The sequence below is a fragment of the Mastomys coucha genome, unplaced genomic scaffold, assembly GCF_008632895.1.
Source record: "Mastomys coucha isolate ucsf_1 unplaced genomic scaffold, UCSF_Mcou_1 pScaffold15, whole genome shotgun sequence".
Classification (NCBI taxonomy): Eukaryota; Metazoa; Chordata; class Mammalia; order Rodentia; family Muridae; genus Mastomys; species Mastomys coucha.
The window spans coordinates 29,892,567-29,908,064 of NW_022196897.1; the positions used below are offsets into that span (position 1 = coordinate 29,892,567).

General features: G+C 37.8%; 1 protein-coding gene and 1 pseudogene across 6 annotated transcripts in view; one reads left to right on the plus strand and one right to left on the minus strand.

The window, feature by feature from the left end:
* Lrp1b (LDL receptor related protein 1B) overlaps positions 1 to 15,498 on the minus strand; it is a 1,939,581-nt gene that overhangs the window by 1,641,696 nt on the left and 282,387 nt on the right. The gene's annotated exons all lie outside the window — the stretch shown is intronic.
* Positions 1,202 to 12,822, plus strand: LOC116090125 (annotated as a pseudogene).

The window sequence follows — 15,498 nt, forward strand, 5'->3', positions numbered from 1 at the left end:
TTGCTTCCACCCTTGTCTACCTGACTTCAGTTCTCAATACCCACAAAATAGAAGGCAAAAATTGTCTGTTAAGTGTTCTCTGATTTCCACAAATTCACTGTGAATTAACCTTTTTTTAAAAAAAAAAAGATAAGGAGAAAAAGCTTTCTAGTATTTTTTGAAAAAGAAACAAAAAATTGCGAATGAAACAATACAGAAAAACTGTTCAGATGTCACAGTATATAAGCATTTAATGTATATTGGATGATTTACTACTTTAATTCAAATTTTACTAGCACAGAGACATTTTTTTATGAAATGTATAAATAAAATTAATGGAAATAAAAAGCAAGTAATAACAGTAGACTGCTCCCTGTGGAAACAACACATACCAGAGATGTATGCTTTTATTTACTACACCTATATTAATATGCCCAATGATTGCTAACTATCCATCAAAAATAGGCATACAATGAAAAGGAAACTCTTAGATTCACTGTCTGTGGCTCTAACCAAGCTGTTCTGTGTTTCCGAACTTTCGGGTAAGAAAATGAATGTTCAATGACAATCTTCCACAGCCATGGCTACCATTCCTGGACTCTAAGAAACGTTAAGCAGTATGCTCTTGAAGCTTAACCTTCACAACCACTCATGAAGCTCAATACTGATAGAAGTTCACATAGCCCAGAATACTGAGAGGCATCTTCATTAGTCAATACTTCAGTTCAATCATGACCTTAGTTTAGGTTTACACTTTGTCAAACCTAAACAGGTGGATGATCTGTGTAGCATAAAGTTCTCTACAGAGTTTTAATATTTGCTATTAGCTAAAAATTTTAAGTACACATACATGTTTTAAAGCTTCAACATTCTAATGAGGCCAAAAAGAAGAAAACATGCTTTATAAAATTAAATATCAGAAAAATCAATTGAAATATATTATCAAGTGGAAATAAGAGCATAATGATTGTCTGGGGGAAAGGAAAGGTGGGGGGAGGACTGGTAGAAAAGGGAAGGGAAACTGCAGTTGGAATATAATATAGGAGAGAAGAATACAAGAAGGAACAGTGAGACTCATATTTAAGTTTCAGTTGTATGCAGTCAAATGAACTGATCAAGACTAATGAAAAGTCTTGGTTAGAAGTCATAAAAGGCAGCTTACATCACAATGGTGGCAAAAAAAAAAAAACTGTAATAGAAACCTTTGGGGCATGCAGGTCATATTGTTAGAAGTTTAAAGCCAACCTGGACCACAGGAGGACCTGTTTCAATTGTCCAAACTCAACAAAAAGCACCTCTAAATATAAAATGCAATTTAATGGTAAATATAAGTAGAAGAGATAATTGCTAAATAAGTATAAATTGTACACTCTTGAGAAAACAGTCTAAATATTTATTTGCATACATGCCCCTGTGTATATACATATATTTGCATGTGTTTTTAAGTATGTGCATATGTGTATGTCATGTTTAGTGTCGCTGGAGATAGATGCACATTCATTATAATTCTCTAGTAAATGGAGCACTACATGTTTGCAAGGTAAAGACAGCTACTCTAATTATCCTAATTAAAAGTCCTTCAGGTTATTTATAGGACAGTCCAAGGAAATGAAATTTATTATCCTATAAAGTATAAGACAAACCATTAAACATAGCAATTAAGAATGAGCACAAAAGAAATGCAATTAAGTTACATTCAAGTAAACTCATTTATGAGCTAATTTCCAAGTATCAATCATGAGTGATGTTCACAATATAGACATCAAAGAAGCTCTTATGTTTTTTCAAAAGCATTGACTAGTTCATGCTAGCTCACAAAGACAAAATGTTAAATGAGAACATCACCATAATTGTGGCTGGTAATCTCTAATCATCCAAATCTCAGTGCTCAATTTTGTACAACAAAAGCAAAGGGGAGAAAAAGGAGCAATTGCCATTCATCTGAAAAGGGTATTTTACCATCTCTTAAAAATGTAATGATTTATCCTTAATTAAAAATGGATTAAGCAATATTTGGAAAATTTTCTAAAACTGTACATGACTAACTCATAAGCAATCAAGGCATTAGCTGAAAATTAAAAGTGACACATCCCAGAGTTGAGTGTCTACACCTGCCTGACACATCTTCTCAAGTACAGTTTGTGTGAAAGATGAGCTGGACCTTTGTTCGTCATTCAGTGATGTTGTACTTAATATTGTTTTGATTCTGGTGTTTGTTTCATTGTGTTTGTTTTGTAAAGTAGCTTCCAGTATAATATGCAGAAAAGTAAAAGGTTCCAATGTGGGAAAACATGAAAAGAAACAACAAAAAGATATTGAAATTTAAAATATAGAACAAATACCTCATAGAGTCCCATGTTCTGATATATAACCGTCTTGAATTTATCATTTAATATATATTTTGATATTTACTTTTCTAATTCTAACATATCTCCAGATCTTTTTATCAATAGATATAGAAAAAAATCAAAACACAATAGAGTCCACTTTTGTAACTCTAGGAGAGATAAAATTCCAATGAAGTACATAAATAAACGCATAACACTTAAATTAGTGTAGAATTTTAAAAGTAGTTGATGGTTAAAATGCTGTAGAAGAAAAAAAATCTAAACTTTTGATTTTCTTCTCCCAAAGAAAACATTGGGGTCAATGTGCCCAGAGCAGTGGAAGTCCAGCATATCTCCCTGTGGGTTGACATGAACATAGACTGACTCCACAACACCAACTTCCCAAAGGTGGTTCAAACAACACATGTCAGAAGAGTTTGTATTTTGACAGTAGCAGATTTGTGAAGACCAGGGGGCCATAACTTGATGGGTTCTATGTTAAGTTACCTAGATAATAATTTAGATAATAATTATCTAGATAATAATAAATGAGTTTTTATTCTCCCTGTTCCTATAAACTAATGAGTGAAATCTAAGGATATACTCAAAAATTCATTCATCCATATGAATTCTACATACAAAACTGTAACATCTAGTGAATCTATGAAATTAATATCTACATGCAACACAAAAATTTATTAAAATTAATAAGATTAAAGATTCTCTTTTAATAATGAAAAATTGAAAAAGACTACCTTATATAATAAAATCAGTTTAAACAAACTAGGCACTACCACAAATACTAAAACATAAACGGGCATACTGACTGAAGCCAAAGTCTCTATGTAAATAATGACAATTACTCTAAGTGCTTTCTCTTTTCATCCAAAAGAGAATTTGTTTCAGCAATGTTAAAGTGAACATCACATATGAAGAATGTCTTCCGGTGATGAATGTTTTTAATTTTATACAACCTTCCTGACTTCCATTTGGTATGTTTTAAAATATACACCAAGCATCTTAGATATTCTTAGATTAAAGAAAATTGAAGCCAATCCAAAAATCTTCCCTTTAAACTTAATATACAAATGGTTGTATACAAGTTAAACGACTGTATTCTACTGATTCTAAAGCCTAAAGGTTTAAAAGGAACCAATTTCATTTGTAACTGATGCAATAATTTATCCCTATTCTCCCAAATACCAGGATGCACATTCTTTTTTTTTTCCAGTGTGTGTTTTTAGACATGGTCACTTATACCCCAGCTAGTCATTGATGTGTTTCTAAGTCATGAATAGTTCACTTGCACACCGTGATTTTCCAAAGCTAAACACAGAGGTTTTAGGACACTTCACTGAAACACATTATCCTGATACCCTCCTAACCCCTATATGTATTATGTATAATGTGTATATGTAAGTGGTACATGCAAGTGAGTGTATCATTGCCTCCACTTGTGCATGTAAAAGAAAGCTAGAGCAGAAGATTAAGTGTCATCTTCAATCACTATCTTATTTCTGCCCACCAGTATCTGTCACTGAAATGGAAGCTTGGTCTTTTGGTTTATAAGCTTTTAAGATCTATCTATTGAGGCAAACAACAATGCCAGGGTTAAAGTTGCAAGGTTCCCAGCTCTTTACATGGAGACTGGGGTTTGAAGTAAAGCCCTCATTCCTGGGAATCAAGTGCTCTTACCCCACCAATCCATATCCAACAGACCTTAGACACTAATTTTGTTAGTCTTTATGGTACTGAGATTTCTTTATTTGTAATTTTTCTGGAATTCTAGAATATCCTCCACCCTAAAAAATTAACAAGGTCCTCTCTTGCTCTTGCTCTTGCTCTTGCCATCTGATCCTGCTCTTTCCTCATTCTCTACATGCTCATGACCAGCCTCTACTCTACTTCTCCACTTCTCTCTGTCTCTGTCATATCTGTCTCTGTCTCTGTCATGTCTCTGTCTCTGTCTCTGTCTGTCTCTGTCTCTGTCTCTGGTCTCTGTCTCTGTCTCTGTCTCCTCTGTCTGTCTGTCTGTCTGTCTGTCTGTCTGTCTGTCTGTCTGTCTCTCTCTCTCTCTCCCTCCCTCTCTCTCTCTCTCTATCTCCCTCTCAACTCCCCTCCCTGCTCTCTATGCCCTGAATAAACTCTATTTTATTCTAAAAAAAATTAACAAGGTGATGTAGAGTTGAAAATATCTCTTCCTATGGCATCTGCTTCTTTCACAATAGCTTCTAACTCAAGTATAAGTAAATTACTAATTGATACCCAGAGAACTTTTATAAAACCTCACATTTTGTTTAAAATTCAAACATGAATTGTGTATATATTTAATATATGTATGAACATGCGTGAGTATGTGTGTTTGAGTGTCTGTGTGTGATGTTTATGTGTGTATATTTGAGATATGTGAGAGTATGAGTGTGTGTGTTTGATATATATATATATATGTGTGTGTGTGTGTGTGTGTGTGTGTGGGAGAGAAAGAGAGAGAGAGAGAGAGAGAGAGAGAGAGAGAGAGAGAGAGAGAGAGAGAGAGAGAGAGAGAGAGAGAGAGAGAGAGAGAGAGAGAGGAGAGAGAGGTGATGTGTATGGAAACCATGCAGGCCCATTTGATTGAACTCAGATCCTCATGCTTGACAGTATGCATACCTTTACCTACTGAATTATCTTGTTGACTTTTAACCTCTGTTTCAGTCAGGGTGTGTAAACTTGCTTTGGAACGTTGTGATGGGAGAGTTAGAGTATAGCAGCTTCAGTTTGAATTTACACTTATTGTGTGGCCTTGACTATAATTTCCTCAATTAGAAAATGGGGAAATTAGTTTCCCACAATGCTAGATTATTTGTAATACTATCACGGAAGCAATATTTGAATCCTTCCCACAGGGCCCATTATGTAGCAGTCATTTAACTGAGGTATTTTTCTACCCCATACTGCTTTTTCCTGCAACAGCTGTTGTCTGATCACTTGTAATGTGATGTCATAAAGTCACCCTTGTCACTTTTCTCTGCCTGTGGCCAGTTATCACCACTCTCATTTTTACTGCAGAATCTCGGGTTTCAATATCAACACAAGAATGTTGCCATAGCTACTAGCTCCATCTCTTCTCAGTCTTTCCTCCTCTTCTGGAGAAAGGCAGATACTGTGCCAACTCTGCTTTAAAATGGAGAAAGTCCAGGCAGATTGCAGTAAAGTGTTGCTTCTAGTGAGTGGAATTCAAATCTTGGCCTCAGGCTTCACAATAGAACCTTTTCCCAGGCCTCATGACATCTTATCTCTGGTGGCTTTTGTCCTCTTTCCCAGAAATGTCCCCTTTCCCTTCACCAGGACTGGCTACCCTTTGAAATCCTGCCCTAGGTGTCAGAAATCTGTTTGTCTTCATTTGGCACCCTGTGTTTTTGCATGTAAAACTAAATGATTTATACAAAGACCTTCTGTTCTACAACTGAGAACTCTGAATAAAACTCCAGCTTATTGATTATGTTTTTTAATTACTATTATTATTCATAAGGCAGTAGCTGGCCAACTGCAAAAAAGAAAATACATGTTAGTTCAACTTAGGAGCATGACATCATTTTGGTGCCTAACCATGAAAAATAACTATTATGAAGCGAACATTCTAAATCTAAGTGGGCCTTATTTGTTTACAATACATTTATCACAGTCTCATAAAATACACTCTATTTTGACCATCAGGTTTGTACGATCAGATTTTAATTGCCATCTGTAAGCAGGCTTCGTCAATTACCAAATACCATTTTTCAAGTAAAGTTGAGGAGTTCTGTTTGTTTTAACCCACACTATAAATGTTGTGGTACATTCTTGCAAGCCTTCAAAGCTAATAGATTTTTTTGCTCTTTCATCAATTTGATCTCATGTTGCAAATACATTCAGAGTGCAAAGTAGCTTTTATTTGCATTTTCAGTGATTACTCCTGAACCACATACAGGAAATTCAACACAGTTGAATGGCTGGATTCTCACTGATAGTAACAAATATGTACAAGTAGATACAGAGGCAGATATTAAGTCACATGAAAATAGACAAGCAAATATAAAACTACAATTTTTGAGATATATAAAGGTCAGGATGTTAACCATTAATTTGAATTTGGATATTGACTTAGGGCACTGGCTAAGAATAGCAAGGATAAAAAACACCAGCTATACTCACTGATTCTTATACTTAGCAAGTCACCTAACTGTACACCAAGAACTTTATACTATGCTTGTCACACTAATACCAACAATATTTCCCTAGAATCAGAAATGAACATTATAAGAATTCTGATGTTACTCATGATTCAACTATAAAAGATGAAGATTTCAAGAGCAGTATGACAAAATTGTCATGTGGTAGAGGTGCTGACTAAGATGAGCAACAAAGATAATTTAAGATAAGATTCTCCAATAATTAGTCCTATGTCTAATTAGTCATTCATTGTTCACTCAAGATTATCCTTTTTCTTTCTAAGATAAATTTAATATTTTTGCTACAATTTAATTTTTTATCATCTTTCTGTTGTTCAAATCCTCTTATAACCCTAAGCTTACTAAAAACAAAGAAATATGCTTCTTAAAAGATGAGTATTCCCCACCATCCTGATAGTGGTGTAGTGGTGTTCTATAAATAAAACATTTCGGCCACCTATCAATTTGTTTAATCCAGATTTCACTCAAAATAATTCTACAGAGTAAAGTCATATGAAGGGATCTCCTTCTGATCAAGAAAATAGAATGTCTGCCTAGGTAGAGACTTCTGATTCAGGCTGGGCAGGGTCTTTCTCCTGGCCAACTGAGAGCACAGGCACCACCACAGAAAGATGTGCTTACTTTCAGTCTTGACAAAGAGTGGGGCAAAGTGATTATTTCTTTACTAAGGTACTTTATTTCTCTCTCCCAGAATTCCCAGCCCCTATCATAGTGTCCTCCAGCCAAGCAGCTCTACCTTCTGCCTGAATCTGTCTGCCCACGTTCCTGAGTTTTGAGTTCTGATTTCAAATAGGTACTTTCTGTTCTCTTGTCCCAGTCTCTTTTGATGCTGGATAGAAGCTAAAAATGTATTTTCCAATGCTTTGGATTTCCTTCCTTTCCCTACAACCCTACTTCCTGCCTGCTTACACAGAGTGGACAGCATAACTCTCACACCATGACACAACGCAGAAGCTTTCTTTCTTTCCTCCATTGTCCTCATGCAGGCAGTTGGAGAGATTTTCAGATGGCCTTCCTTGGTAGTTTTTCTTTAAAACTAAAATAAACATAATTTCCATCTTTTAAAACGCAAAATCAAACCGAAACAGGTCACAATGAAATAAAGACTGAACTGATGATGTCTGGGGTCAAATAGGAAATAACAATCCCACAACCATAACATATGTGCCTCCTGGAGGTTTTTGAGAGTACTGTGCTAAGGTACACCAGCTGTGCACACACGATACAAAACAAGGTTCACAGTACATAATATCTACGGTCTTCCCCTTAAACAGGAAGAACACAAAGTGCCACGCACACTTTGCGTGAAGGCGGTATCTGAGGCGTAAACTTCAAGGAAAGTCAGTCTCCTGCCTCCGCATTGTCGCCTGGCACCCCAAACTCAGAGGTGGCCCAGATATGTCCTCGTACTAGTGTGCTAGGAACTCACCAAGATATCATTTTCTTACAGCTAACAAGAGAAAATTCAGACATTGTTTTTTGACTTCACCAATGTTCCAACTTCCTAGCCTAACCCTGGCTTGGAATGTTAAGTCATTCATACTAATAGCCTCCAGCATTGTAAGGCATTATAGCTTACAGAATGGGAGAAATATCCCAGGACAAGATCAGGTGAAATCCTCATTCTTAGTCAACATAGACAGGCTATATTAGATTTGCAACTGAATCATTCCTAGGAACTAGCTTGGCAGGTGTTCCCCACTGCTAACCTCTGCTGGCCCAGAAAGATAACTTAGTTGAAGAGCTTACCCACCTAGTCTGTAACCATGGCAATGAACTGAGGAGGAGTTATCTACACCTGGCTTTTAGAAGTCAGGTGACCTTGGGGTGTGGGAGTCATTTTGCCTATGTGACTTCAGTCTAACACTAGGACTGGGGGAAGAAGGACTTGGACTCACATGTAAGACTAGCACTAGAACTTAGATGGGCTAGGACTCAGATTCATGTATCTCTCCCAGTCCCCCGGGCCCAGGCCACTTGGGCCCGGGAGATGCAGCACCAGTTCAGAAGAGATAGCTGCTGTTTTAGACCCAGTATGTTTCAGATAGCCTCAGAGGTACCTCATCTGTTGAGTTGCCAGATTTTTTATTTCTCTTTTGCAATGATTGTAAAAGCCTCATGCCATTTTTAAAGAAATACACTCAGATCTTACACCACTCGTGTGTAGTCTGTTTGTCAAAAGCCGAATCCTGTGCCCACCTGGCCAGAATCCCTCGTCCCACGGAACAAGGGACCCCGCGAGAAAGCCCGGTCCATGGCAACAAAGAATATAGTAGTTGATGTGGATACAAAGATCATTAACAGATAAACATTGTTAAAAGTTTATATTCAGTCTGGATGTGACATAGAAACACTAATGAACAATTACCAGGGCTTATTCTTTGCAGATTTTAGTTTGAAGCTGACAAGATCATACGCATCCTAATAACATTTCAAACAGCATAATTATCAACACTGTTAGAAACTAGATATAGACACAAATTGGTTTTAACATACACACACACACACACACACACACTCATGCATGACCTCTCTCCCTCTCCCTCCCCCCCCCTCTCTTTCTCTTTCTCTTTCTCACGCACACACACACACACACACACACACACACACACAGAGGCAAAAGCCCTCATGTTGAGGCTGGACAAGGCAACCCCAACCCAATTAGAAGAGTCCTAAGAGCAGTTAAAAGAGTCAAGGATATATCCACTTCCACTGTTAAAAGTCCCACGAAATCAACCAGCTAACAACTATAACATACGCATAGAGGACCTGGTGCAGACTTATGCAGGTCCACTTTTGCTTTTGTTCTGCTGCTTAAATTCCCCTCCATTAAAGCTCAATTGCCAGTTTCAGCCTATCTCTCAGGAATGAGAAAACAGTAAAATTTAAAATAAACAAAAGCATCTTGTGAAAGTTTTTACCTTTCTGTGAAAGTCAGTTACATTCCGGCAGTGTTGCTCATGTGAAATGCTCATGATTAAATCAGCACATGCAAGTTCTAATGTAATCCTAAGATATTGATGAGATTCATCATGGCTGAAATACTTAAAGTTATTCAATTATTTAATTCTTAAGTTTCCTAGAATGTCTGAATTGGATCTTTAAGAAGGCAGAGAAACACTTTACCTCCTCTGTTCCTCCATTTCAGACCCCAGGCACATCCCTGGCTAATGAAGTTAATGCCTTCCTCTTGCTGCATAATTCATGTCCTAGTTTACTTTCTGCTGTTGTGATAAAACTAACCAAAAACAACTTGGGGGAGGAGAGGGTTTAGTTGCAGTATAGTCTGTAGTTTACTGTCGAGGGGAGCCAAGGCAGGACCCAGATGTGAAACCTGAAGCAGAGGAATACTGCTTACTGACTTGTTCCCCATAATTTGTTTAGCTTGATTTTATAATTTTTTAATAATAAAAATCTTAAATTTAATTATTTTGAACTTATGTCTTTTGCCTGTACCTATGTCTGTGCACCAAGTGTATGCCTGGTTAATAGGGAGGTCAGAAGAAGGCACAGAATACCATGGAACTGGAAATCCAGAGGAATTGTAAGTCAGTATGCAGACAAGACACCCTCTAATGAAAACAAGAAATGCTCTTATGCACTGTGCCATCTCTCCAGCCCATAACTTGTTAGCTTGCTTTCTGTTACAACCTAGAACCATATAACCAGAAGTGGCATGGTCCATACTGGACTGTTTCCCTTCACAACATTCAGTAATCAGAAAAATGACCTTGTAGGCATACCCACAGTCTAACCAGATGGATTCAACTTCTTGATATATTATAGTGAAATAGCTTGGTGTTCTTATGGATTTCCTAACAATGGGAGTGGGGGCTGTCTCTGATTCTTATGCTTCCTTATGTAATCCTTTTCCTTTTACTGCATTGCTTTGTCCAGCCTTGATGTGATGGCATGTGTTTGGTGTTATTTTAATTTGTTGTGCTGTGTTTTGTTGATGTCTGTGCAAAGCCTGCAGCTTCATCCTGTCAAAGGGGAGGTAATGGGTGGATCTGTGTGATAGGGAAATTGGCGGGTGGAAAGAGGAATGAGAGACAGGGGAATTAGCAGTCAGGATATAACACAAAGGAAAAGTTTTTTGTTTTGTTTTGTTTTGTTTGTTTGTTTTTTTAAAGAAGAAATGAAGGAAGTTTGTTTTGACAGAGGTATTGTTAATGCTGCACTACCTCATTATTCCATTTTAATAAGATGCTCCCCATGCTTTAACACAGAATAAATCTGTCTGGGTAGAAGTAAGGATAGGCCCGTATTTTGATGATACTCAGCCACTGTGGTAGAGCAGGTTCCTTTTAGCTTGTTCTGGGCCTTTTTAAATTGGTGCCCAGCTATACTGTTTAATGATGCCTTTAAGATGTAATAGACTCCAACATTAAGAGCCTTTGCTAGTCTAGCAGAAAAGCACAGTCTCTTGCAAATAGTAGTAGACAAACAAGTATTATAGACAAAATCAGACTGAAATTCCCTATGTCAGACTGGAAGCCTATGGCTGAGTCTCACTTTAGCTCCTGTCTGGAAGTACAGTTCCTTTTATCACCCCATCTCTCAGTAAAACTTGCCTGTTCCTCTCCGACTTTGCACTCCCCATATCTTTTTCAGCAGTGGTATTCATTCAAAATACTATGATTTCTGAGCCACACTTTTGAGAATGAAAAACAAATTGCTTTATCACTCCAGAAAACAGAGTTGGGAAAAAGAATTTGTGTGTATACATGTGTCCTTGAGGATCCATGGCCCTCAGACAAGGTGTTTCTTCTGTAAAAACATGACATGATGTTTTCATTTGTTTGATGAATCACTCCCAGACAGCAGTAATACAAAAATACTATATAGTTTTTCTTTCTTTCTGCCCTCCAGGTGGCAGGGAGGGACTCCCTGAGGGTCATTTAAAACAACTATAAAGCTAAGATGCCCCTCCTCCAAAGGCATTATCATACTGGGTTGATGAAGAATAAAGGCTAAAAATGTAGGCAGGAAGCATTACTCCATGGTAGTGTGTTTGTCTAGGATAATAAAGTTATGAAAAGACTATTTATATTGGTCCTCTGCTCCTCCCTGTTCCAGAGACAGCCACATCTACTTGAGCAGTGCCAGCTTCATTTAGTATACAAAATGGTGAAGGTTGGTGTGATCAGATTTGACAGTATTGGGTGCCTGGTTCCTAGGGCTGCTATCTGCTCTCTACTTGGCAAAGTGGAGATTGTTGCCATCAACAACCCCTTCAGTGACCTCAACTACATGGTCTACATGTTTCAATATGACTCCACCCATGGCAAGTTCAATGACAGAGTCCAGGCTGAGAATGGGATGCTTGTCATCAACATCACCACCATCCAGGAGCAAGATCCCACTAACATTAAATGAGGTAATGCTGGTGCCGAGTATGTTGTGGAGTCTACTGGTGTCTTCACCAACATGGAAAAGGCCGGGGCCCACTTGAAGTGTGGGGCCAAAAGGATCATCATCTCTAACGCTTCTGCAAATGCCCCCCCATGTTTTTGATGGGTATGAACCATAAGAAATATGACAATTCACTCAAGATTATGAGCAATACATCCTGCACCACCAACAACTTAGCCTCCCTGGTCAAAGTCATCTGTGACAACTTTAACAGAATGGAAGGGCTCATGACCACTGTCCATGACATCACTGCCACTCAGAAGACTGTGGATGGCATGGCCATGAGGCTGCCCAGAACAACATCCCTGCATCCACTGTTGCTGTGAAGGCTGTGGACATGATCATCCCAGAGTTGAATGGGAAAGTCACTGGCATGGCCTTCTGTGTTCCTATATCCAATGTATCCATTGTGGATCTGACATGCTGCCTGGAAAAACTTGCCAAACATGATGACATCAAGAAGGTGGTGAAGCAGGCATCTGTGGGCCCACTGAAGGGCATCCTGGGCTACACTGAGGACTAGGTTGTCTCCTGCGACTTCAACAGCAATCCCCACTCTTCTACCTTTGATGCCGGGACTGGCATTGTTCTCAATGACAAGTTTGTAAAGCTCATTTCCTCATGTGAAAATGAATGTTGGCCATAGCAACAGGGTGGACCTCATGGCAGACATGGCCTCCAAGGAGTAAGAAACTCTGGACAACCCACCTCAGGAAGGACAGTGAGAGCAAGAGAGAGGTATTCAGTTGCTGAGGAGTCCCTATCCCAACTCGGCCCCCAACACTGAGCATCTTCCTCACAATTTCCATCCCAGACCCCCATAATAACAGGAGGGGCCTAGGGAGTCCTCCCTACTCTCTTGAATACCATTAATAAAGTTTGCTGCACCCCAAAAAGACTATTTATATTAATTCATATGTAAGAAACTTAGAGAGAGGGTATATCACCTGTTAAAGGAACTGAGAAAGTGACAGAAATGTAATTTGAGTATCTGACCTTTACAATGCCACTGTATTAAATTTACATTCATGAAAAGTTAATTTGCTAATAAAAATTATGAGACTCTCAATTCTGGGATAAAATAGAACATGCCTTGGCTTCTTCCTATCTTAAGACATTGACAAAAGTGCTTTGTCTACAATATGGTAGTGTTAAAAAGAGGCACATACTTTTAACAGGCAAGTTTAGTGATGTATATTTAGAATAGTCATCACCTCACTCTTGGAAAAGGTGGATAAAAACTTTAGGGAATTTACTTAAGGCCGTGTAATATAAAAGAGTCTGAATTTGAAAAACTCTTCACTTGACTTCCCGTTACTGCTTTGTAACACGGTACCATGCATGCTCTACCACAATCCAGTAAGTCCTTTGACCAAAGAATATGCTCTGACTTTGAACTTTGAAGCGTCTATAGTTGTGAATGAAGGAAACCTCTTCTCTTCATTAATTATCCAGGTAGAGATATTTTGTCTTAAAAGCAGAAAGCAGACTATTAAATGGTGCTGGGCAGTGTCTAATTTGTGAGGAGGAATCAGAATAGAGAAAATGGAACAAAAGAGATGAAATATAACAGAAGCCAATGAGAAGGAATGACATGAGGTCCAAAAAGAGGAGCAGGAAAATCAATGAAGAACAGAATTGGGAGGCAAATCAAGATGGTTTAGATGAAGAAGAGGAAAGGAGAAATTTCAATTAAGGTTTATACCATGGAGCATCTGTGGCATGCAAGAAATGGTTGTATTCTCTTTGAATCTCAAATCCCTTTAATTCCCTTTTATAAACTAAGTAGCACTTACATACTGACTGGTCACTGGGAGGAAACATTATATAAAAGTGAAATGACAAAACAAAGTTAGATGTAGTATCAATAGTATTCTCTGCATTTTTAGGACTATGACAACCGAAACCTCATATTCTGCACTGAAATTATGAGTCCAAATAGACACAATCTCATGATCATTTCCAACTACAAGCTTATACATATATTGTACTGAAATTAAACTTTCTCTTTCTTACTACAAAGCAAAACACCTCACTAATTTTCACAGATTATTGTAAAAATCATTCCCTGTGTAGCTCACAGGATAACTGTGAACTCTCAGCTCTCCTGCCTCTCTCTTTCTCCTGTACTTCTCCCTCTCCCTCACCTTCACCCTCCCCCTCCCCCTCTCCCTCTCCCTCTCCTCTTTTCCCTCCCCCTCTCCCTCTCTCCCCCTCTCTTTGTCTCTCTTTCTCCATTTTACTCAAGCACAATGTATTTAAAAACAAATTATATTCTTATGGAGTACGAGATTCCTGAATGTTTGTGACTTGCAATTGAGAGCTGACAAGGAGACTAGAAGGAAAATGATATTATTCACTCATTTACTATGCAGAACAAAAGTGTCAGCATTTACATTTTTATCACTATGCCTAGAATGAGGTTTATGATGCATTGTTTCTAAATTATCTTGTCTTGTAACTGATATAACAGTATCACTGACAGAAAAAGAAGTCTTTATATAGTAACAATACATATCACATTTCAGAGAGACATAAGTAGCCATGTCTGCATGTATATTCCATTTAATTCAATTCCAGAATCTAATTTCTTTCTATCTATATGGGGAAATAGTTTCATGGAATGGAGAGGAGAAAGGAGTCACAGAATTTAAGACAAATATCATGCGCAGGGTGAGAAGAAAAGAGCCTATAAATATTCTAGAGTTTGCACATGATCAGGGGTGACTTGCACAGTCAAAGTGCAATTGGACAGTGTTCTACTAATATCATGTCTGTGTGGGTGATGCTAAAATGGCCTAAACTAGCTCTCTAATGCCTCTCAGTCCAGCATGTACCACAGAGATTGCCTTTATGAGAAACTGCTGAAGGCCAACCCACCTTTTACAAATTCAATTATCTGAACTTGTGACATTGATTTGAATTTCAAATTGGAAATTGTTATTTATTTTCCCTACTGCAGAAGTCAATGTTCACCTATATTCATAGGAGTATGTGTTGCAACACAGTTCCATCTTTCACAATTTTGATAAAATCCCCCCCTCCACTTTTACATGATATGGTATCAGTCAGCAACTTAATGCCTTATTTACAAAACTGTGAAGTAGCAACAAGGCTTTTGTATACTTTTGATAACCAACCTAGAAACAGGGCATGGACACTGCTATCATTCCCAGATCCTGGTTCAGTTCCCAGACCCACAAGGTTGTTCACACAAAATCACTGATAATTCCAGATTTAGGATATCTGATATCATGTTCTTGTCTCACCAGACATTATGCATGCATGTAGTACACATACATGCATACTTTCTCTCTCTCTCTCTCTCTCTCTCTCTCTCTCTCTCTCTCTCCAAGAAAAAATAAATCTTTTATAAAGTGAAGAATTTCATAAATTAATTAGAAGGTGTATTAACATATTTTAAAATTATTTTCAACACCTAGATTCGCATAATGAACACTCTCTGGGTGACTTTTGCCATGTTTGTGCTAATGCAAACCTGGTGATTTATGAACTCATATACCCACCTTGTTTTAAGTTATAGTCACAGTGTTTTCATGATCTGT